At 46.1% G+C, this 25449-nt stretch overlaps 1 long non-coding RNA gene and 1 other non-coding gene across 3 annotated transcripts in view; one reads left to right on the plus strand and one right to left on the minus strand.

The window, feature by feature from the left end:
* Positions 1-9312: 9312 nt before the first annotated feature.
* LOC103164869 overlaps positions 9313-25449 on the minus strand; it is a 31437-nt gene continuing 15300 nt past the window's right edge. For both annotated transcript variants that reach the window (XR_005660398.1, XR_484365.4), the window contains 2 exons: positions 17678-19374; positions 9313-10057 (listed from right to left, as the gene is read on the minus strand). This is a non-coding gene — a long non-coding RNA (uncharacterized LOC103164869). The remainder of the gene's footprint in view (positions 10058-17677; positions 19375-25449) is intronic.
* Positions 15901-16038, plus strand: LOC114814420. The gene has a single exon (XR_003762218.1). It is a non-coding gene; the product is annotated as a small nucleolar RNA SNORA7 (small nucleolar RNA).

Genomic DNA, 25449 nt, shown 5'->3' on the forward strand with positions numbered 1-25449 from the left:
TTTATTGTATTTAGGGGAAAGGTATATCTATCGACTTGATACCCTTCAAAGAGAATTGCCCTGTTTAATTTTTTTGCTCATTCTGTAAGTAGAATCTCCACTTTTATGGCCATAAGGCACTCGATCACTCTCCCTCATGCCTAACTTCTCTCCCGCTACAACCCAGCCGGTTCAGTATTGTCCTCTAACACCGATCTCCGCCCTGTATCGCGATCTCGTCTCTCTCACCGTCGACCCCTTGTTCACGCCCTCCCTGGAGCTCTCTTCCCTTTCGCCTCTGACAGACCACCACTCTCCCATCTGCAAAGCCCTACTAAAATCATAAAGCTCCTCAGAGGCAGGGATCGTGTCTACCGACTCGTTTGTACTCTCCCAAACGCTTACCACAGTTCTCTGCGCAGAGTAAGCGTTCAATAAATACCATTGATCGGGCAGGGAACGTGACTACCGATCCTGTCACGTTGTACTCTCCCAAGTGCCCGGCACAGTGCTCTGCACACCGTAAGTGTTCAATAGATACTATTGATCGACTAGAATGAAGGCAAAAGAAAAGGTGAAGCAGGGAGGATGGGGAGGACTCTTCCATATAACTGACCGTCTTTCATTTAGAGGGAAGGAAACAGGAATTTTGGGCTAGGTAAAGGGTCTGGGTTGCTGAGCCTGGAGATGATAATACTAAGGGGTAACGGTTGAGTTGAAGAGGAAGAGGATTCCTTGAGGACACATTTACAGAGATCCCAACAAGCAGAAATGGACTGAAAACTGGGAAGAGAGAATTTGATTAGCTTGAATGAATTAGCTTGACCATTACTTGAATGACAGTTGTGACATTTCCTGAGTGCTCGCTAAGTTCACCGTACTAAGTGTTGGGATATGCTCCCTATCCACTGGAAAACTGCCGGAAGCAGCATGGACGAGTGGAAAGGACATGGGCTTGGGAGTCAGAGAACTTGGGTTCCAATCCCGGCCCTGCTACCTGCCCGCTTTGTGACCTCATTTAATTTCTCTGTGCCTCGGTTTTCTCATCTTTAAAATTGGGCTACTCCCACCAGAGCCCGGAAAAAGTCCTGAAATGTGCTGATGTGATGATTGTCGCAAAAATACAAATTGTCTATTCTATGGTATTTCCAGCGACGGCGTATGGCTCCGAAAGCTGGACGGTGAAAAAACAGGATAGAGAGAACATCGATTCTTTTGAAATGTGGTGTCGGAGAGGGCTTTTGGGAATACCGTGGACTGCCTGAAAGACAAACAAATGGATTTTAGAGCAAATTAAACCAAAGTGGTCTCTGGAAGGCCAAATGACTCGACTTAGATTAGAATATTTTAGACACCTAATCAGGAGGACCGATTCTCTGGAGAAGACACTAGTGCTAGGAAAAGTCCAGAGAAAACTTGGAAGAGGCAGACCGGCAGCAAGATGGATAGAGACGATAACGATAACGGAAGAACCGTTAGAAAGGTTGCGGATTATGACAGAGAACAGGACGTTCTGGAGAAACTATATCCACGGAGTCGCTACGAATCGGAAACGACTCGATAGTAACTCCTACTCCCACCTGCTCAGACTGTGAGCCGCAGATGGGAAAGGGATTACGTCCTACCTGATTATCTTGCATCTACCCCAGTGCTTAGTATAGTGCTTAGCACATGGTAAGCCCTAAAAGAATCCATAATTATTATTCTGCTCGTACTCTTTTACCCGTTGTATGTTTTGTGATTTATGTCAGCTTGCCCTACCCCGTTATTTCTTAAGGGAAGGGACTGTATCTTCTGTGTTCCTTAGTGCCCATTTTTAGTACTCTGTCCGCCATGCCGTCGATGGTGATGACAGTGAGAGGATCAGGTTAAACTCTCTAAGTTCCTTCCAGCTCTGCGATTCCATGACGATGACTATCACTGGTAGTCATGGTTGCCGGTGGGTGTGTCTGTCCAGTTGGCAAAGCATCAGGGGTGAATTGGCATCTGAGAGATAACAAGGAATGATGTCAGAGAGACGCAGATGGAGCAAAGAATCAAATACCCTTAACCAGACATGAAGGCATAGTCACACACACACACACAGACACATATGTGGTCATATGCAAACACACAAACACACACCCATACAGACAGATATACCCATAGACTTAAATATCTGTGCTCTTCCTCCTACTTTCTTCAACCTCTTGCACATATAATCTTCTTTGTAGTTTTTTTTTTTTGACAGTAGTATCGCCCTTTCTAAGGAAACAAAAGCCCAAGACCTGGGATCTTTTTCCACTTTGTTTTCTTTGTCTTTGCTGGTGCCTTCAGCCACAGGCCAACCGTGCCCTCTCCAGCCCAGGTCCGCCCTTTGCAGATCTTCTCCTACCTCCAGAGGGTGAAGGGATGTGATGGAAAGTGGAGCCTCCCTTGACTAAACCAATCCGAACCTTCAGTAATTAAAGAATCATAAATCGAGGAGATCACAAAGACCCAGGCACGCCCTTCCCAAAGGATCCACAGAGCAGGAAATGCATCTTTAAGCTGCTGTCCTTCAGAGGAGGGAGCTGAAGGATCAAGAAGCCCTCAGTAATAATGATGATGGCATTTGTTCAGCTGTTCTAAGGGCTGGGATACATACAAGGCAATCGGGTTGTCCCACGTGGGGCTCACAGTCTTAATCCCCATTTGACAGATGAGGTAACTGAGGCACAGAGAAGTTAAGTGATTTGCCCCAAGTCATACAGCCGATAAAGTGGCAGAGCCGGGATTAGAATCCACAACCTCTGATTCCCAGACCCGTGCTCTTTCCACTGAGCCGCGCTTTGCAGCTCGGAGAAGTTAAGTGACTTAGGATCAAACAACAGGCAAGTGGCAGAGCTGGGATTAGAACCCAGGTCCTCCGACTCCCAAGCCTGTGCTCTTTCCAGTGAGCCACGCTGCTTCTCAGCCTCTAGGAGTAAGAGGATGGTGGTGGTTGAAGGGCAGGTGTAAATCTGCACAAAAGAGGTGAGTAATTTAGTCATGAGGATGATTGTCTCTGTACACCGTAAACCCTTAATAAATATTATTACCTGTATTACTACTTGCAACACATAGACGTAAACATATTATACCCACATTACTTTCATGCTGGGAATCCAGTATCAATCAATATGTCTTCAGCATAAGTTTGAACTTCAGATGTATAAGACTTTTTAGATGCCACGTCCCAGGGGATAGAATCTAGGAAGAGTGTCAGAACTCCTGAGTTTCATTCTCAGATTAATAATAATAATAATGTTGGTATTTGTTAAGCGTTAACTATGTGCCGAGGACTGTTCTAAGCGCCGGGGTAGATACAGGGTAATCAGGTTGTCCCACGGGGGGCTCACAGTCTTCATCCCCATTTTACAGATGAGGGACCTGAGGCACAGAGAAGTTAAGTGACTTCCCCAAAGTCACACAGCCGACAGGTGGCGGGGCCGGGGTTAGAACCCATAACCTCTGACTCTTTCCGGGCTCTTTCCACTGAGCCGCACTGCTTAACTTTGGGGTAAATTACAACCCTGCTATATCTGTTACCTTATTTATAAAGAATGGAGGCAGCAATCCATGTACTTCATGCAACTCATAGGAACAGAACAATATCAGGTAATAATAATAATCGTGGCACTTGTTAAGAATTTAATATTTGTCTAACACTGAACCAAGTGCTGGGGTAGATATAAAATAAACCGGTTGGACACAGTCCTACGTGGTGCTCGTAATCAAAGTAGGAGGGAGGGAGAAGAGGCATGGAATCCCCATTTTAAAGATGAGGAAACTGAGGCCCAGAGAAGTAGAGTGACTTGCCCACGGCAGGCCAGTGGCAGAACTGGGATTAGAGCCCAGGTTTCCTGACTCCCAGGCCCATGTTCTTTCCATTCAGTTATCAAGTGCTTTAGTCAGTCAGGCACATAAGGCGCCTGATTCGTCCGTGAGATTTGTTAATTCAGTTCTGTGGCTTTTGAAATCGAGAACCCCCAAAATAACTCCTGCATTCTGGATTCTCTCATTATCCCCTGCCATCTCTTAAGGAAATCTGCAGCCTGTTTTCAAAATCCACCATCTCTACTTGTGCTTCTGACCTCGTCTTCTCACCCTTAAATACCTGTACCTATTCTTCTCCCTTTCCTGACCTCTAAACTGTCATGGGCAGGGAAAGTGTCCGTTTATTGTTATATTGTACTCTCCCAAGCATTTACTACAGTGCTCTGCAGACAGTAAGCGCTCAATAAATCCTTCTGAATGAATGAACTTTCCAAACGCTAACTTCCTGATAGCTCCTTCCCTTCCGTCTCTCATCACGTCCGCATTTCCTCTCTCCTAAAAACATATCTTTTGCCTCCCACTGCACCTCCCGTCGCCCACCGTCCGTCTTCCGCCTTCCATCGCCCCATCTCCCTCCTCCCGTTCCTGCCCAAGCTCCTCAAACAGGTGACACACACCTCCTGCCTCCCACTTCCTCACTCCCACCTCTCTCCTTGATCCTCTACACAATATGGTTTCCTCTGCACTCCACTATGACTGCACTCTCCAAGGTCACCACTGACCACCCTTTTGCATATCTAAAGGACTCTACTCTGTCCTCACCTTCCTCAACTGCCCGTGTAGCTGCCTGTGGCAATTTGGACGACTCCCTTCTCCTGGAGAACTATCAAAATTTGGCTTAACTGACTCAGTTCTGTCTTGGTCCTCCTCCATCTTCTCGGGCCTTCCTTCTCAGTTTCTATTCCTTCTCTGCCTCATGTACCCTAACAGTGATTGCACTTCAAGGGGTCCCTCCATTCTCACCCAATGGGAGAGTTTACTGCTTTCCAGAACTTCTTATCCTACCCCCCAACCCTGTCTCCCCACCTCCTCCCCCAATTTTCCCCAAACTGGAGACAGCACCACCATCCTTCCTGGCTCAGAAGCCCATAACCTTAGCATAATCTTTGACTCATCTCTCTCATTCAACCCACAATATGTCACTAAATCCCGTCTGTTCAACCTTCATAACATCGCTAAAATCTGCCCTTTCTTCTCCATCCCAACTGCTATGACATTAATACAATCATTCATCCTATCTGCCTAGATTACTGCATCAGCCTCCTCGCTGACCTCCCCGCCTCCTGTCTCTCCCCTCGCCAGTCCACACTTCTCTGCTGCCCGGGTCATTTTTCTACCGAAAACATTCAGGTCAGCTTTCCCCACTCCTCAGGAACCTCCAGTGGTTGCCCATCCACCTGTGCATCAAACAGAAATTCCTCACCATTGACACTCAATCACCTCGTCCCTTCCTCCCTCACCTCTCTGCTGTCTTACTGCAACCCAGCCCCCACACTGCACTCTGGAGCCAACATACTCTCTGTACCTCGATCTCGTCTGTCCCGTTGCCGACCTCTCGCCCACATCCCGCCTCTGGCCCGGAACGGCCTCCCTCTCCGTGTCGGACAGACTATGACTCTCACCCCCTTCGAAGCCTTACTGAGGGCGCATCATCCTCCGAGAGGCCTTCCCTGTCTAAGTCCTCATTTCCTCTTCTCCCACTCCCTTCTGTCGGTTAGATGTGCTTCCTTCGTTTACCACCCCCTTCCAGATCCACTGCACTTATGTACATAGGTGAAATTTATTTATTTATATGAATACCTGTCTCTCCCTATAGGCTGTAAGCTCACTGTGGGCAGAAAATGTGTCTACCAACCATGTTATAGTGTACTCTCCCAAGTGCATGGTACAGCTCTGCAACCAGTAGAGGCTCAATAAATATGACTGATTGAACAAATACTATAGTAATTACTATTATTATCCATAAGATTCAATAATCAGTCAATCAATCATATTTATTGAGCACTTACTGTGTGGATAACACTGTACTAAGTACTTGGGAGAAAATAACAGAATTAGAAGACCAGTTCCCTGCCCATAATGAGCTTACAGTCCAGAGATTCAAGAGACCCAAAGCTTTTCTTGGGTAATTGGAGTCTTTGCTCTCCACTTCCCTTGGTGGGGAGTAGGGAGCAGGGAGCTATTTGGTCCAACTTCAGCTCTAAACACAGAGAAGTGGCGTGGTCTAGTGGAAAGAGCATGGGCCTGGGAGTCAGAGGACCTGGGTTCTAATCCCAGCTCTGCCACTTATCTGCTGTGTGACCTTGGACAAGTCACTTAACTTCTCTGAGCCTTAATTACCTCTTCTCTAAAATGTAGATTGACTGCGAGTCCCATGTGGGACATGGACCGTGTCCAACCTGATTAGTTTGTATCTACCCCCTAGTGCTTCATACAGTGCCTGGCCCATAGTAAGTGCTTAATAATTACCACTGGAAAAAGAAATCTCAACTCTATTGTGCCTTTTTCATTTATGTGTGTCCTATTTGTGTCAAACTATTCATTATTTTTTAGTAATAATAATTGTGGTTTTTGTTAAGCGCTTACTATGTGCCAAGCACTGTTTTAAGCAGTGGGGTAGATACAAGGTAATCAGGTTGTCCCACGTAGAGCTCGCGGTCCTAGTCCCCATTTTACAGGTGAGGTAACTGAGGCACAGAGAAGTGAAGTGACTTGCCCAAGGTCACAGACTAGAAAAGTGGCGGAGGCGGGATTAGAACCCACGTCATCTGACTCCCAAGCCCCTGTTCTTTCCACTGAGCTACGTTGCTTCTCATAATAACAGTTTTGCCACCTCTAGCTCCTTTTTCTGATAAAAATCATCTTCCCTGTTCTATCGGTAGCTCTACATCTCACCCGGTTTCTTTTCTACTCACTGTGATCTGCAGTGAGTTTGATATATGGCATCAACAGAGCGAGTTGCACTGGGCTTAGCCTGAGTGTAAAATGATCCTGATAAGTTAAAAGGACTAAAACCTTCTTGGCCTAATCAAATTTGACTTCCAAAGATCCCGGCATATTGGAGAGGCCACTAAATATTAAAGGTAGAATGTTGTTGTGACCCAGAGGCAGAAAAATCAGTCAATCCATCAGTGTATTTATTGAACGCTCACAGTATAAGGAGCAATGAAGTGAATGCTCGGGAGAGTACAGTACAACAGAGTTGGTCGACATGGTCCCTGCTCAGCCTAGAAGAGAAAAAATGGCAGAAAACTAATAAACTGAGAGGGATGGGGTGGGTTTGGGGTCCGGGGGGAGCGTTACGCCATTAGGAGTGGTTATGAAACTTCCATGATTTAAGGATTTTTGTGTTCATGAACCTCTTCTCGCATCATCGACTTCATTTCCGGACCCCTGAGACTATACCCCGTGTATCTATCAATCAATCAATCAATCAATTATATTTTTTGAGCACTTACTCTATTAAGCGCCTGGGAGAGTTCAGTTTAGCAGAATTGCCAGACACGTTCCTTGCCGACAACGAATTAACCGTCTAGAGGGAAAGACAGACGTCGATACAAATTCTGGAGGTGTACTGAAGTGCCGTGGGGCTGAGGGAGGAGTGAATGGGGGTGGAATTCCAGGTGCGAGGATGACTCTGAAATGGATGGGAAAAGGGGAAATGAGGACTTAGAGAAAGGCTCTTGGAAGAGATGTGCTTTTAATAAGGTTTTGAAAGCGGGGAGAGTGATCGTCGGACGTGAAGAGGGAGGGAGTTCCAGGCCAGAAGCAGGAAGTGGTCCAGAGGTTGGTAGCCACGTAGACGAGCTTGAGATACAGTGTGTAGGTTGGCATCGGAGGAGAGAAGTGTACTGGTGGGTTGTAGTAAGAACGCAGCGAGGTAAGGTAGGAGGGAGCGTGGTGGAGGGCTTTAAGGCTTCCGAACAAATCCAGATGCCAGTCGGACAGTCGGTCATTTTTACTGAGCACTTACTTATCGAGCACTGTACCAAGTGCCCGGGAGAGTACAACCTAGCAATAAACGGACACGTTGTCTCACCACGGGTTTACAGTCTAGAGGGAGAGATAGACATTTCTATAAAATGAATAAATTACAGATATGGGCATAAGGCCCGTGGGGCTGAGAAGGGGGAGAGATAAAGGGAGCAAGTCAGGGTAATGCAGGAGTGAGTGGGAGAAGAGGGCCGAGTCAGGGAAGACCTCTTGGAGGAGATGTGCCTTCCGTAAGGCTTTGAAAGGGAGAAATTGTCACATACCGGGAGGGAGGGTATTCCGGGCCAGAGGCAAGACGTGGGCAAGGGTTCGGCGGCGAGATTGATGAGATCGAAGAACGGTGAGAAGGTTGGCATTAGAGGAGCAAAGTGTGTGGGACCGGTGAGGTGAAGTAGCACAGGGGAGGCAGCATGGCATAGTGGTGAGAGCCCAGGCCTGGGAGTCAGAAGGTTATGAGTTCTAATGCCGGCTCCGCCACTTGTCTACTCTGTGGCCTTGGCAAGTATATTCACTTCTCTGCTCAGTGGAAAGAGCCCGGGCTTGGGAGTCAGAGGTCATGAGTTCGAATCCCGGCTCTGCCACTTGTCAGCTGTGTGACTGTGGGCAAGTCACTTCACTTCTCTGTGCCTCAGTTCCCTCATCTGTAAAATGGGGATTAACTGCGAGCCTCACTTGGGACAACCTGATGACCCTCTATCTCCCCCAGCGCTTAGAACAGTGCTCGGCACATAGTAAGCGCTTAACAAATGCCAACATTATCAGTTACCTCATCTGTGAAATGGGGATTGAGACTGTGAGCTCCATGTGGGACAGGGACTGTGCTCAACTCAATTGGCTGATAACTACTCCAGTGCTTAGTACAGTGCCTGGCACACAGTAAGCGCTTAACAAATACCACTATTATAAAAATATATAATAATAATAATAATAATGGTATTTGTTAAGCGCTTACTGTGTGCCAGGCACTATTCTAAGCACTGGAGTAAATACAGGGTAATCAGGTTGTCCCACATGGGGCTCGCAGTCTTAATCCCCATTTTACAGATGAGGTAACTGAGGCACAGAGAGGTTAGGTGACTTGTCCAAGGTCATACAGCCAAAAAGTGGCGGGATTGGGATTAGAATCCACGTCCTCTGACTCCCAAGCCTGTGCTCTTGCCACTAGGCCATGCTGCTTCCGGAGGGGCAAGGTGATTGACTGTTTTAGAGTCAACGGTGAGGAGTTTCTGTTTAATGTGGTGGTAGATGGGAAACCACCGGAGGGTTTTGGAGGAGTGGGGAAACATGTCCTGAACGTTTCTGTAGAAAAATGATCCAGGCAATAGAGTCAAGTATGGGCTGGATTTGGGAGAGATAGGAGGCGGGAAGGTCAGCAAGGAGGCTGATACAGTAATCAAGGAGGGATAGGATGAGTGAGACGCCCCCCCATCTTCACTGTCAACCTTAAAAAAGAAGACAAACGAGCCCAAGAATGCTGCTCAAATGCAAAAAAGAACACTGTTTGGAGTGAATTAAACGATTTAATTGCATTCGAGCTTGACTGAGAAAGACTTCAAATACAAAACGGAGAGTCTCACTTTGGAAACTTTTATTTCAAATGGAAAAGAAATGATAAGAAATTAGCCATCCAAGCAAGAGGCATGCTTTATCTTCCACACGCGTGCTCATATCCAAAATGTAAAAGGAGGCATGGTTTCACTGCAATGCCTGATTCTGTGGGGAAAACAGAATATTCAGGATTTTCCAAAAAATCCATTAATTTATATACCTTCTTTCCAAAAAAATAGCAGAGAACTGCAGGTAATCAATCGAGCAAAGGTATTGATTGAGCGCCGACTATGAACAGAGTACTGTTCTAAGCACTTGGGAGAGTACAGTACAGCACAATTAGCAGACATATTCCTTGCCCCTAACGAGCTTACAGTCTACTCAGGCTCTATTTATATTTTCTTGTAGAGTTCAGCCAGCATAAGCCTCCCTGTGTGCATCTCAAAAGGCTGAGTGGGTGCGGGTCATTCTGGAATAAGCTCTTTCCCTGCCTCCTTATTCTCTTGAGGGTGTGAGAGGGGCAGCCATGCAGGGAAGAGCCTCTTCTGTCTTCTCACTGTCCCCGAAATTTCCCCCGGGATCCGGGTTCGAGGATAAAGTTGCTTCCTGGGAGTTGTCCATTGTTGGTTTCCAGTAGCCCACAGGCCTTCTTTAAGATCAGCTACTGCTGCACTGCCAGAGAATTTCCATAAGCCCGGACCTACATCGGCAAGGGTCAGGAGGTATTCGTTCATTCATTCGATAGTATTTAGTGAGCGCTTACTATGTGCAGAGCACTGTACTAAGCGCTTGGAATGTACAATCAGGCAACAGATAGAGACAATCCCTGCCCACCGATGGGCTTACAGTCTAGTCGGGGGAGACAGAGGGACAAAAACGAGACAACTTAATAGCAATAAATAGAATCAAGGGGATGGACGCTTCATTAACAAAATAAAGAGGGTAATAAAAATATAGACAAATGAGCACAGGGCTGAGGGGAGGGGAAGGGAGAAGGGGAGTTGTGGGGGGAAAGGGGGCTTAGCTGAGGGGAGGAGAAGGGAGGGGCAGAGAGGCAACAGAGGGAGCAGAGGGAAAAGGGGAAGCTCAGTCTGGGAAGGCCTCTTGGAGGAGGTGAGCTCTCAGTAGGGCTTTGAAGAGAGGTAGAGAGCTGGATGCCGGAGAACGGGCATCAAACACCTTGAGGCTCTAGGAACACTGGAGGATTTATTCGACTTCAAAAGAATACTGAGAAACAATGTGGCCTTGTGAATGGAGTGCAGCCCTGAGAGAGAGACCTGGGTTCTAATGCCGATTTCATCACTTGTCTGCTCTGTGAATCACTGAACTTCTCTGGGCCTCAGTTACCTCATCTGGAAAACGGGGATTAGGCCTGGGAGCATCATGTGAGACGTAGACTGTGTCCAACCTGATTTGCTTGTGTCTATCCCAGTGCTTAGTACAGTGCCTAGCACAGAGTAAGAGCTTAACAGATTTTTATCATCAAGGGCTGTCGAGTCGTTTCTGATTCCTAGCAACTCCATGGATATAGTTTCTCCAGAACGTCCTGTCCTCTGCTCTAATCCCCAACCTTTCTAACGGTTCTTCCGTTGTCGTCGTTTTGATCTCTATCCACCTTGCTGCTGCTCTGCCTCTGCCACGTTTTCCCTGGACTTTTCCTGGCATTAGTGCTTAACAAATACCATAAAAAAATGACGGCATTCATTCAGCATTTACTATGTGCCAAGCACAGGGGCATAGATACAAAAGTTTTCAGATGGGATACAGTCCCCGACCCACAAGGGGCTCACGGTCTATTTTATCTCCATTTTATAGAACGATTAATCCAAGGTTACATATATTGAATGTTTATTGCACTGTTCTAAGCATTTGGGAGAATATGAAGCAATAGAGTTGGTAGACACGATCCCTGCTTTCAAAGAGCTTACAGTCTAGAGGAGAAAACATAATAAAATAAATTACAGAGAGGGAAAGCAACAGAGTATAAGTTTACGTCCATGAGAATTCCGAGGGGGGATAGGGTGAATATCAAAGCGCTCGGGAATAGGAATGCAAGTGCATACGTGACGGCAGGAGGAAGAATTAGGATGGGGAGGTGAGAAGGAAGACTTCCTGGAGGAGTTTTGATTTTAGCGGGGTTTTGAAGATGGGGAAAGCAGTGGAAGATGGTGGTTTTGATTTTAGCGGGGTTTTGAAGATGGGGAAAGCAGTGGAAGATGGTGGTCTGTCATATATGACGGGGAAGGGAGATACAGGTAGGAGGGAGGTCATAAGCACGGTCAGTGGCAAAAGAGAAAATTGAGGCACAGTAAGTGGGATGGTGTTAAAGGAGCAAAGAGTGAGGACTGTGTTGTAATGGGAGTTGAGCAAGAGTTTAAAGCTAACGGCAAGACGTTTTGGCCAGTCGCAGAGACGGAGAGGTAACCATGGTACAGTGCTCTGCACACATTAAATGCTCAATAAATATGCTTAATTGATGGATTGATGGATTTAGTGGCGAGACTCGCAAAATGACTTTTCATAAAAATGATCTGGGCAACAGAGTGATGCAGGGACAAGAGAGGGGAAAGGCCAGCGAGGAGGCTGATTCAGTAGTCGAGATGGGACATGATAGTGCCCGGATCAGCGTGGTAGCAATTTGGATGAAGAGGGAGGGGTAGATTCTAGAGATGTTGTCTAGGTAGAACTGATAGAATTTGGTTACTGATTTGCTTACCGTGAGAAGGGAACATACCAACTCTGTTGTATTCTACTCTCCCAAATACTTAGTATAGTGTTGTGCACGTTATAAGCACTTAATTGTAAGCACTTAATAAATACCACTGATCGTTAGGCAGATTGAAAGAGATGAGTTAAGGATAACGCCCTGACTGTGAGACGAGGAGTTGGTGGTGTTGGTGTCTACAGTGATGCAGTGATGGGAATGTCTCCATCCTCATCCGCTCCTCCGCCGCCCACCTCCTCACCGTCCCTCGGTCTCGCCCATCCCGCCGTCGACCCCCGGGCCACGTCCTCCCGCGGTCCCGGAACGCCCTCCCTCCTCACCTCCGCCAAACCGATTCTCTTCCCCTCTTCGAAACCCTACTTGAAACTCACCTCCTCCGAGAGGCCTTCCCAGACTGAGCTCCCCTTCTCCCTCTACTCCCTCTGCCGCCCCCCCTTCACCTCTCCGCAGCTTAACCCTCTTTTCCCCCCATCTCCCTCCGCTCCTCCCCCTCTCCCTTCCCATCCCCTCGGCACCGTACTCGTCTGCTCGACTATATATATTTATTACCCTATCTATTTTGTTAATGAGATGTGCATCGCCTCGATTCCATTTAGTCGCCATTGTTTTTACGAGACGTCCTTCCCCTCGACTCTATTCATCGCCATCGTTCCCGTCCGTCCGTCTCCCCCGATCAGACCGTGGGCCCGTCAGACGGCGGGGACCGTCTCTATCTGTTGCCGACTTGTTCGTTCCAAGCGCTTAGTACGGTGCTCTGCACATAATGAGCGCTCAATAAATACTATTGAATGAATGAATGTCGTGAGGGAGGAGTGTGATGGGAAGATGAGGAGTTCTGCTTTGGACATGTTAAATTCAAGTCCCGGCAGGTCATCCAAGTAGGGCTATCTTGAAGACAGAAGGTAATGAGAGATTACAGAAAAGAAGAGAGATCGGGGCTTGCTGGAATAATAATAGGAATAATTATGGTATTCCTTAAGTCTTTACTATGTGCCAGGCACCGTGCTGAGTGCTGGGGTGGATAAAAGGTAATCGGGTGGGACACGGTCCCTGTCCCAGCTGGGGCTCACAGACTCAATCCCCATTTTACGTGTGAGATAACTGAGGCCCAGAGAAGTGAAATGCCTTGCCTACATTACACAGCGGACAAGTGGAGGATCTGATATTAGAATCCATGACCTTCTGACCCCCAGGCCCGGGATCTATCCACTAGGCCACACTGCTTGGTAAAGGTAGATTGGGAAGTCATGTGAGTAGCGAAGGTTGTTGAGCAGTAGGAGATTGAGAATGGAGGCTTGAGGGACTAATTCAGTTAATTCCATCATAATTATTGAGAGCATAATTATTATTAACTGCTCGGGAGAGTACGATACAACAATTATCAGATACATTCCCTCCTCACAGTGAGCTTACAATCTAGAGGTGGGTAGACAGACATTAATATAAATAAACAAGTTAGGTTATGTACATTAGTACTGAGGGGCTGGGAGGGAGGAAGGAAAAAAAAGGGAGCAAGCCAGGGTGACGAACTCCCAGTTAGGGAGTGGGACGCAGAGGAGGAACTGGCAAAAGACTGAGAAGGACCGGCCAGAACAGTAGAAGAACCAGGTGAGGTCAGTGAAACCAAGGTTAGTGTTTCCATGAAAAGGGGCCGATCTGCAATTGCAAAGGCAGCTGAGAGGTCTAAGACGATTAGGATGGAGTAGATTTGTCAAGAAGGAGGTCGTCGGTGACTTCGGAGAAGACGGTTTTATTGGAACAGAGTGGGTGGAGGCCAGATTTCAGGGAGCCGAGGAAAGAGTTGGGTGAGAGGAAGAGGAGGCAGTACATATAAGCCACTCGCTTGAGGACTTTGAAAGGAAATGATAGGAGGGAGATGGGGTGATCACTGGAGGGTGAAGTGGGGTCTAGGGGCAGGTATACTGAGGCAGGAAAGGGTTAGGTGACTTGCCTAAGGTCACTCAGTTGGCCCAGTGGCAGGACTGGGATTAAATAATAATTATGGTAGCAATAATAATTATGGTATTTGTTAAATGCTTACTATTTGTCAAGCACTGTTCTAGGCTCTGAGGTAGATTCCAGTTAATCAGGTCGGACAAAATCCCTGTGCCACGTAAGGCTCACATCCTAAGTGGGAGGGAGACTTGGGATTGAGAAGCAGCGCAGTTTCGTGGAAAGAGCCCGGGTTTGGGAGTCAGAGGTCTTGGGTTCTAATCCCGCCTCCGCCGCTTGTCTGCTGGGTGACCTTGGGCAAGACACTTTACTTCTCTGTGCTTCAGTTACCTCATCTGTAAAATGGGGATGAAGACTATGAGCCCCACGTGAGACAACCTGATTTCTCCGTATCTACCCCAGCGCTTAGAGCAGTGCTTGGCACACAGTAAGTGCTTAACAAATACCATCATTATCATTATCATTCTTGAATCCCCATTTTACAGTTGAGGAAACTGGGGTACAGAGACGTGAAGTGACTTCCCCAAGGTCATACAGCAAGCTAGTGGCAGAGCCGGGTTAGAACCCAGGTCATCTGACTCCCTTTTCCACTAGACCATGCTGCAGACCCCAGATTATCTCCACATAGAGATGACATGTTCTGAAGAGTGCTATATTCTTAGCGAAAACAAGAATACTGTCTTTGGTGTCATCAGCAGCAGCATTAGCGGCCAGAGCAGCAGCATTTTTTACACACTGACTAAATGCGGATCTTTATACGAGGTGCCTACTTTATGCAGAGCACTGTGCCTACTGAGTCCCTATTACGTTCAGTGGACTGTCCTGAGCCCCCACTGCGGGCAAGGACGATCGCAAGAATGTCAGAGATAGGAGCCAGGACGAGACGCAAGGCGCAGAGAAATGATTATAAATACAGTACATTTAAATACAATAATGGTAAATACCGATATATTCTTCCACTCCGTTTTCTCCCACTGATCTCTCCACAACCTCCTTTGCCTGACAGAGGAGGTTTTCGACGTCCTGCCTAGATGTCTGTAAGATCACTTTAAGCATCTCTGGAGCTGAAGTCACTATTGAGAAGCAGCGTGGCTCAGTGGAAAGAGCCCGGGCTTAGGAGTCAGAGGTCATGGGTTCTAATCCCGGCTCTGCCACCTGACAACTGTGGGACTTTGGGCGAGTCACTTAACCTCTCGGTGCCTCAGTTCCCTCATCTGTAAAATGGGAATTGAGACCGTGAGCCTCACGTGGGACAACCTGATTACCTTGTATCTACCCCAGCGCTTAAAACAGTGCTCGGCACATGGTAAGTGCTTAACAGATACCAACATTATTATTATTATTCCTATGCCCACAAGAAACTTCAAGTGTAGAGAAAGATAATCAGGTCAGAGACAGTCCCCGACCCGCGTGCGACTCACAGTCTAAGTGGGAGGGAGATCAGGTATTTCATCCCTATTTTACAGATGAGGAAACTGAGGCTCAGAGCAGTTAAACGACTTGCTCAAGGTCACGAAGCAGATAAGTAGCAAAGGCAGGATTAGAACCCAAGTCCCCTGATTCCCAGGCCAGTGCTCTTTCCATTAGGTCATGCTGCTTCATCTCGATGGGGCCAGAATAGCATTTGCGGGGAGCAAGAACAGCTGGTAATTGTACAGTGCAGTCAGGCACTTCTAGTTCCTGGTTATTCCTAATTAATTACCTGGGAAAATGACTTGGGAAACCTCCAAAACCCTAAGGTTTCCAATGTGAGCTACTGGTTGCCTTGGAAATTATCTCTAGATTTTTCAGTGTAACAGAAATTCCGGGTCACTGACGATCCGGGTGAAGATATATTTCTTAAATTTCAATTTTCTGTTAAGCATATGTTCTCAGGACCGCACCTGGAGAGTTTCCAGTCCTCTATCAGTCTCGACTATGGGAAGGAGAGCCAAGCAGAGGCATATCCATTCCATTCCTAGCTTGGACAGTGGCTAGCGAGAGGAAGTCCATCTGCTACAAGTCAAAACTCACCCGTGCCGGGCAGCAGTGGCGTGGGTGGGAATCGGGAGCGGGGACTCAAATTTACTGTGCAGAATAAGGCAGTGGTAAAACACTTCCTGATTTTTACCGAGAAAGCTCTATGGTTCCACTTCCAGAACGATTGCAGATGGATGTGGGGCCTTCCCGAAGAGATGTGTTCACGGAGTCGTTATGGGTCGAAGACGACTCGAGAGCGTAAGACAAGATGAACGATTAGGTTCCAAGCCGAGGTTTGCCACGCGCCTCTGCTGTGACTTTGGACAAATCTCGTAAGATCTCTCCGCCTCAATTTCTTCATCTATAAATTGGAGATTCAACATCTATGCTCCCTCCTATTTAGACTGCGAGCCCCATGTGGGGCAGGGATTTTGTCCAACCTGATTAACGCGTATCGAGCCCAGAGCTTAATCGAGTCCTTGGCACATAGCAGGCACCTGACAGATAACATATTGTTAGCATTGCGTTAAAAAGCTTCTCAAAGCTATCATTTGTTATATTCTTATATACCGAAAAAAGTAAAAGGGCCTTTTCCACATATAGCGATCGCCACTTTCTTCATTACACTCCGGCGGAACATCATTCATTCAATAGTATTTATGGAGCGCTTACTATGTGCAGAGCACTGTACTAAGCGCTTGGAACGGACAAATCGGTAACAGATAGAGACAGTCCCTGCCCTTTGACGGCTACAGTCTAATCGGGGGAGACGGACAGACAAGAACAATAGCAATTAATAGAATCAAGGGGATGAACATCACTCAGAGTAAGGATGCTGAATTTGTTCAATCTCTTGGAATTATTCTAGATGTGATGCCAATTTGCTTTGGTAGATTTTGGGATATTTTCCATGTGTCTGTTGCATGTCCCAACACCACTTAACTTCTCTGTGCCTCAGTTCCCTCATCTGTAAAATGGGGATTAAGACTGTGAGCCCCACGTGGGACAACCTGATTCCCCTATGTCTACCCCAGTGCTTAGAACAGTGCTCGGCACATAGTAAGCGCTTAACAAATACCAACACTTTCCTCACCCCCAGGCAAATCACAGATCAGTACAGTGAGACTGAGTGAGACTGATATCAGTGAGACACTGATAGAAGCAGCGTGGCTCAGTGGAAAGAGCACGGGCTTTGGAGTCAGGGCTCACGAGTTCGAATCCCAGCTCTGCCACTTGTCGGCTGTGTGACTGTGGGCGAGTCACTTAACTTCTCCGTGCCTCAGTTCCCTCATCTGTAAAATGGGGATTAAGACTGTGAGCCCCACGTGGGACAACCTGATTCCTCTATGTCTACCCCAGCGCTTAGAACAGTGCTTGGCACGTAGTAAGCGCTTAACAAATACCAACATTATTATTATTATTATTACAGTGGAAGCTTGAATTCGTCTCTCATTTTTCAGATAGCTGCTTGTTCTTTCCATCCCATTTACTTAAAATCTTAGCACCTTACATCAGTGAATTTGTAGAAATATTTCCAAATAACAACTATCAGTAAACATTAGTTAATGTAGTTAATGGTCAACCTCTGTAGAATCTCTGTTTCCCATTATTTATGGCTCAGTTAAAAGGATTCTGGCTGTTTATCTAAGGCATTTTGAAGGAAGGATTTAGTGGAAGACTCACCTTTACAAATCCTGGTTTTCCTGCTTGGGATCAAAACACTGGATTTCAGTGAATTAGTTAATTTTGCTATGACATAATTGGAATGTCGCACCATGATCTTTTCCTGAAGATCGTTTGCTTCCTGTCACAATCAGAGCCAGATTATATTCATAGTAGCTGTTTTGGTTCTAAATGAGCGACTTTCGTTGGAGAAAAGGCATCCTTCCCTCTTTATCTCAATTAATGTCTTTGGATTCAGGGATTCCACTCACCAGCCAATTTAGGTTAGAGTTTATCTTCTGATAACAGCCCCTGCTCTCAGACAACATTAAAAGGAACATCCTGTTGTTCAGATGTTATTTAGTAACAGGAAAAAAAAAAAAACCTTCCTGCAGTTAAACTTTTTTCAGTTCTTGGAAAATGGGGTTACTTTGAGGTAAAAAGGGTGTCCAAATATTTATTTAGTAGCTAAGAGCCAATAATTTCAAAACAGCAAATTTCAGAATTTTTGGATTGAAACACCTACTTTCTATCTAAAAAATTAAACAACTAAAGTCACAGTTTTCATTTTGGCAAATATAAGATACTGAGACAAATAGAAAACATCATCATCATCTACGCTGTAGATTTAAAAGAGCACTTCATGTTCTGACCAGGCCAGAAGTAAATTTGACTTATACAATTTTATTTACATTCATACTTCAACTACATAGAGAGTGATTCAGATCAATTCCTTACAATCCACCCTTAACCCTTTGGCTTTCTGTAGTGAAATATAGGATAATTATCCGTTCTTCTAACAGATCTATTCCTGAAGATCTAGTAAAATTACAGTCAATGGAATTAGATTTCTGGAGAGCAAAAATTAAAGTTCATATGGAAACATCATTCTTTGCTTTCTTATTTGGATCGATTAAAATCTCAAGCGGGCATCAAAGGCAGAGTCAGGCTGATTAAGGTCCAGGCTGGGAAGGAGGGCATTTTGCAAGTTCCCTTTTCAGGCAAATAAAATCACTGCATTGTGAGCCAAACAGCTTCACTTCTGCCTGGGAACTCACTGCGCTCCGTTCAGTAAACAGGACTACTGAACCAAGCCGGCCTTCCTCAGCATTTTTTCCCTCTGTTGCCTAAGAAGCTGAGATTTGTGTTTCTCAGAAAACACAGATTAAATCCTAGGGAAATCATTTCAAACCTTGGTCTGAAAATCACAAAAGAATGGAAGAGTAAGGTGACTAAGGAAATCAAATCCTAGTGATTGACTCCAAAAAAAGAAAAGGAAATATAGACAATTCTTAAGAGCAAAAACCTCAGAACTCATTTCTTTGTCCAAACTTAATTCACAGCTCCAAAATGCATATATTCCTCGCAGCATTTAAAGTACATACCACCTGGGAGTATCGAAGATGATCAAGTCTGAAATCTTGGGATGTTTCTGTAGCATGACAAAGGTGGATAAGAAGCGTGTGCAGGTGTCTAGGGTGTACAGTCCCACTCTTAGTAAATCTAAACAAGTTTGGCATTAGAATGAGGAGCCTTAACATTTTTTAAAGCTTTAACTCTCACCCTACCTTCTTTAAATGTTGAAACAAAGGTCATTCATTCTCACATTGGCAGACTATGTTTTGCAGGCTTTAAGATAATTGAGGAAGGTCAGTTAGGAAGAGCCCATCTGCCATCTCGGAAGGATTCACTCCTCTCCTGGAGCCATCTAGAGCCGTCTGCGGGGGAGATGATGCGAAAACAGGAGCATTTATAGGTTTTTTTCACCATACTTAGTATCGGGCACACTTCCTGCCCTCACTGAACTGACAATCTAAAAGGACCTTATGATCTATCTAAAGAAAGGGGATTTCTTGGGAAGAAAATATGTCCGTCCAGCTGTGCTTCACTATGTCTTCAAATTGTTTCTCCTGCCCTCTGGATTTACATAACCCCTCTTCCACTTCACCAAGCAGCAACTGACTGGATATCCTGCTGTCATAATAATCAACCAGTCGATCAATCGGTTGTATTTATTGAGCACTTTCTGTATGCAGGTGGCTGAACTAAATGCTGGGGACCGAACTATATAATAGTATGACAGAGCTGGTAGACATGTTCCCTGCCCACAACGAGTTCACAGTCTAGAGGGGGAGACAGATATTAATATAAATAAATTACTACTGATAATAATTAGTATAATAATAATTCTACTAATAATACTAAAATTCTATAATACTAATAAAACTACAATACTATAATATATGGTAGTTCTTTGTTAAACATTTACTACGTGCCAGGCACTTTACTAAGTGCTGGGGTGGAATCAAACAAGTGGGGTTGGACACATTCCCTGTCCCACATGGAGCTCACAGTCTCAAACCCCATTTTATAGATGGAATAACTGAGACACAGAGGAAGTGAAGTGACTCGCCCAAGATCACACAGCAGATAAGCGGAGGAGCTGCGATTAGAACCCGTGTCCTACTGACTCCCGGACCCGTGCTCCTTCTTCTATGACATGCTGCCTCTATGAATAATAATACTAATTATACTGACGTTTGTTAACTGCTATGTGCCAAGCACTGGGTTAAGAGCTGGGTGAACATAAGATAATTCGGTCAGATACAGTCCCTGGCCCACAAGGGGTTCACAATCGAATCCCCAGTTTGATCCCCATTTTACAGGCGAGGAAACTGAGGCACAGAGAGGTTAAACGACATGCCCAGGGTCACGTGGCCGGCGAAAAGTAGAGCCGGGATGAGAACCCAGATCTCCTGACTCCCAGCCCTGCGTTCTCTTCACTCTATTCTCTTTATAATTCCTGAGGAGCAGAGCAAAGTCACTGCGAGGTTCAAAGAAGATGATCTGGCTGGCTGTAGTAGGAAATCTCAACCGTCATTTGATTTGAGTAAAGTCTGTAGGTGACACTGTCAAAAAAGCTTCAGAAATTAGATTGTATCTTCTGATTTAAATCCAGAACCCGAATCCCGGCTCTACCACTCGTCAGCCGTGTGACTGTGGGCAAGTCACTTCACTTCTCTGTGCCTCAGTTACCTATTCTGCAAAAATGGGGATTAAAAAATGTGAGCCTCACGTGGGACAACCTGATCGCCCTGTATCTCCCCCAGCGCTTAGAACAGTGCTCTGCACATAGTAAGCGCTTAACAAATACCAACTCTATTATTATTATAGAGAAGGCAGACGATGGAACCCAGCAGTTCACTGTTGGGAGAGCTTTGCAGCAGGGAGACCAGCCGGGCGGCCAGCGACTGCGAGAGGGATGGCTCTCCTGGAGGAAAGACTTCTGAAATTTGATCTACCAAGAGGAAAGTCTGAAACCCACTATCTTTAACAGGCCAACCTTACGGAAGGGTGTGCCCTCAGTCTTTTCAGCCACGCTCACGTGCACAGATAGGATCTCACTTACAGTAGTGTCAAAAAAAAAAATGACACATTTCTAAAAGAAGCCGCGTGGCCTGATGGAAAGAGTGTGGCCCTGGCAGTCAGAAGGACCTGGGTTCTACTTCCGACTTGGCCACTTCTCTGATGCGTGACAGCAAATCATTCACTTCTCTGTGCCCCTGTTATTTCATTTCTGAAATGGGAATTAAGACTGTGAAAACCCCATGTGGACTGTGTCCAACCGGATTAGTTTGTATCTACCCAGCGGTAGTACAGTGTCTGGCACGTAGTAAGCACTTAACAAATACCATTAACGAAAAAGTGCCTAGGTGTTGGGATTAAATACACGGCAGCCGGGCGCCGGTTTCTTCTGTCATCCCACACCTATGGAAACAAACTCATGAACCCCGGGATGATAACGTCCCCTCGGGGTGCTGGGCTACACCCATTTAAAATAATAATAATAATGTTGGTAATTGTTAAGCGCTTACTATGTGCAGAGCACTGTTCTAAGCGCTGGAGGAGATACAGGGTCATCAGGTTGTCCCATGTGAGGCTCACAGTCTTAATCCCCATTTTACAGATGAGGGAACTGCGGCACAGAGAAGTGAAGTGACTTGCCCACAGTCACACAGCTGACAAGCGGCGGAGCCGGGATTAAAAAAGAAGCAAAACCGTGAAGGGTTTCATTTTATTTTAGCCAAGGACCACTCTCTTTTATAAATGTGTATCTCCAGTACCTTTATGCTTCAGGCAACTGAGCCTCTTCCCCACACTCAGAACGATCCTAATGGAATCTTTCTGTACCTCTTAATGTACTCAACTGCAAAGCAAATAAATGAACTCAGTGACAAGGTCGGCAGGTTTGGGGAAGAAGAGATTTAGAGAGGCACCTCTCCCTGATTTAAAGTGGAAAAATCTTGAGGTAGAAGCGCAGAGAAAGAATAGGGTGAAGACCTGGCCTGGCTTCGCTGGAAAATGAAGGGAGTTTTGCTGTATTTATCAATTAACGTTTGGGGGAAAAATGAAGTCAATGACGATTGCACTCTTATCTGTGAATATTCAAGGCCGAAGAGATGTTAGTGTCTACCTTGACCGGGCGCTGCGTTTTAACCCTGTAAAACATTAGCTTGGATGTTGAAGTTCTTCACATGGCCCCATGATATGTGTGGATTCCCCAATCTGATGAAGTCGTTGAAGGATTTGAGCCGCCGGTCCCTATGAAGTAGCATTAACACCCCGATTGTGTCACTTAATAATAATAATAATAATCATGGTATTTGTTAAGCGCTCACTATGTGCCGAGCACTGTCCTAAGCGCTGGGGGAGATACAGGATAATCAGATCGTCCCACGTAGGGCTCACATTTTTTAATCCCCATTTTTGCAGAATAGGTAACTGAGGCACAGAGAAGTGAAGTGACTTGCCCGAGGTCACACAGCAGACAAGTGGCGGGGGCCGGGATTAGAACCCACGACCGCTGACTCCCAAGCCCGGGCTCTTTCCACTAAGCCACGCCGCTTCTCACCGCTTACTTTTGTCTTCTTGATCAGAACCAGAACATAACGACCAAAAATAATAAGACGGTTAAATAGTTCAACTTAAAAGACTGGTGCTTGACAAAATGAGAGATGAACGTCGGAGGGAACTGGGTTACTGTGACTGAAGGACTTACGGGAGAAGCAGCGTGGCTCAGTGGAAAGAGCCCGGGCTTGGGAGTCGGAGGTCATGGGTTCGAATCCCGGCTCTTCCACTTGTCAGCTGTGTGACTGTGGGCAAGTCACTTCTCTATGCCTCAGTTCCCTCATCGGTAAAATGGGGATTAACTGTGAGCCTCACGTGGGACAACCCGATGACCCTGTATCTACCCCAGCGCTTAGAACAGTGCTCTGCACATAGTAAGCGCTTAACAGATACTAACATTATTATCACCATTAACACGGTGAAGAAAAGCTAAAGATGATGGTAGAAATCAAAATTAATAGGTGAAGAAGCCCCACCTCTCCTTTCTAATGCTCTCCATCCTGCCCTCTCCACCCTGTTTTAGAGCCTCCATTCTTTTAATCTCTCTTGGTTTTTTTCTCCCTTTGGCCGTCATCTCTGACCATCTGGGCTTATTTTCTTCAACCCCTCCCGTATTTTCTCTGGGCCGCAGCCACCACAGTGCTTAATTTCCTCGGTCCTCAACTGTCCCCTTCGGCTTGGGAGTCAGAGGTCACGGGTTTGAATCCCGACTCTGCCACTTGTCAGCTGTGTGACTGTGGGCGAGTCACTTAACCTCTCGGTGCCTCATTTCCCTCATCTGTAAAATGGGGATTAGGACTGTGAGCCTCACTGGGACAACCTGATGACCCTGTATCTACCCCAGCGCTTAGAACAGTGCTCTGCACATAGTAAGTGCTTGACAAATACCAACGCTATTATTATTATTACATCTCCTCGGGCCTAAGGATTGAGCAAATGGAACGAGGAAGTCACATTGTCAAAACTATCTCCTAACCGCCCACAGTATGTATGTTTCCAATAGCGCTGGATTTTTCTTTTTTTCTTTAATGGAAACTCCTGGAGGGAAAAAAAATTCATCTTGTTTTGGGACAGGAGCCAAATAAATGCTGGGGCAACTGGGTTCTCTCCGGTTCTGAGCTCGTTCTGGGAAGAAGATCTGGCCTTCGTAATGGATGGAGCACGGGCCTAGGAGTCAGAAGGCCATGGGTTCTAATCCCAGCTCCGCCACATGTCTGCTGTGTGACCTTGGGCAAGTCACTTCACTTCTCTGGGCCTCAGTTACCTCATCTGGAAAATGGGGATTGAGACTGTGAGGCCCCGGTGAGACAGGGACAGTGTCTAAGCCGATTTGCTTGTATCCACCCCAGTGCTTAGTACAATGCTTGAAACGTAGTAAGTGCTTAACAAACATCACATTTCTTATTATTATCATTATTGTCATTTTTCTGGAACCATTCCTGACCCGGGTTATAAAGATTCCTTTAGCTCCCTGAATACTAACTGTGGTTTCACTGCAGCGTGATTCGGTATCTTTACATGAGTCGCGGGTGACATAACCATGTGCAATGTGACATATTATGTCATGTGCCATGTGAAGGGTGGCACTTCCAATCAATCAGTGGTATTTATCGTGCACCTACATTGTTCAGGGCACTGGAGTAAGCACTTGGGAGAGTTCAATACAACACCACCATCTTTCCTGTCTCACAGGCCTGTAACCCTGGCCCTGTCCTTGATGCAGCTCTCTCACTGAACTGACATATTCAATCTCGATGAAGCCAAGTCCCGTTGGTTCTAGCTTCACACCGGCTCTGAAATCTTCCTTTTCCTCCCCCTCCAAACTGCTTACATTTTTATCCAAGTGCTTATCCCAGCCCACCTTGGCTCCTGTATCAGCTTCTTCGCTGACTTCTCTGTTTCCTGTTTAATCCCTTATCCAGTCCTTACTACACTCTGCCGTCCAGATCATTTTTCTAAAAAAAGTTCAGTCCACATCTATGCATTCCTCAATAACCTCTAAAGGTTGCTCATCGGTCTCTACATCAAACAGAAATGCCTTACCATAGACTTCAAGGCACTCGCTCGGTTCTCCAGAGAAGCAGCGTGGCTCAGTGGAAAGAGCATGGGCTTGGGAGTCAGAGGTCATGAGTTCAAATCCCAGCTCTGCCACTTGTCAGTTGTGTGACTGTGGGCGAGTCACTTAACTTCTCTGTGCCTCAGTTACCTCATCTGTAAAATGGGGATTAACTGTGAGCCTCACGTGGGACAACCTGATTACCCTGTATCTACCCCAGCGCTTAGAACAGTGCTCGGCACATAGTAAGCGTTTAACAAATACCAACATTATTATTATTCTTCTCCCCATCCCACTTTACCTTGCTGATTTCCTTCTACATCCCAACCTGCATGTTTCGCTCTTCTATCGCCAACGTACACTGTGTACATCCATCTCATCTTTTCTTTCTTTTTTTTTCCTAATGGTACCTGTTAAGAACTACGGTGAGCCAGTCACTGTACTAAGTTCTGAGGTAATGATTGTCGTATTTTTGAAGGGCTTACTATGTGGCATGTATTGTTTTAATTTCTGGGGAAATTACAAGATCATCACATCAGACAGTTGTTTTTTCATTATTTTATGGTGTTTGTTAAGCGCTTACTATATGCCAGGCCCTGTTCTGAGTGCTGGGGTAGATACAAGCTAATCAAGTTGGACACGGTCCATGTCCCGCGTGAGGCTCACGGTCTTAATCCCTATAACTGAGGACCAGGGAAGTTGAGTGACTCACCCAAGGTCACACAGCAGGCATGTGGAGGAGTCGGGATTAGAGCACAGGTCCTCCGATTCCCGGGCCCAGGCCTTTTCCATTAGACCACACTGCTCATCTGTCACTGCCAATCCCTTG

Source organism: Ornithorhynchus anatinus, chromosome 9, assembly GCF_004115215.2.
Source record: "Ornithorhynchus anatinus isolate Pmale09 chromosome 9, mOrnAna1.pri.v4, whole genome shotgun sequence".
Classification (NCBI taxonomy): domain Eukaryota; kingdom Metazoa; phylum Chordata; class Mammalia; order Monotremata; family Ornithorhynchidae; genus Ornithorhynchus; species Ornithorhynchus anatinus.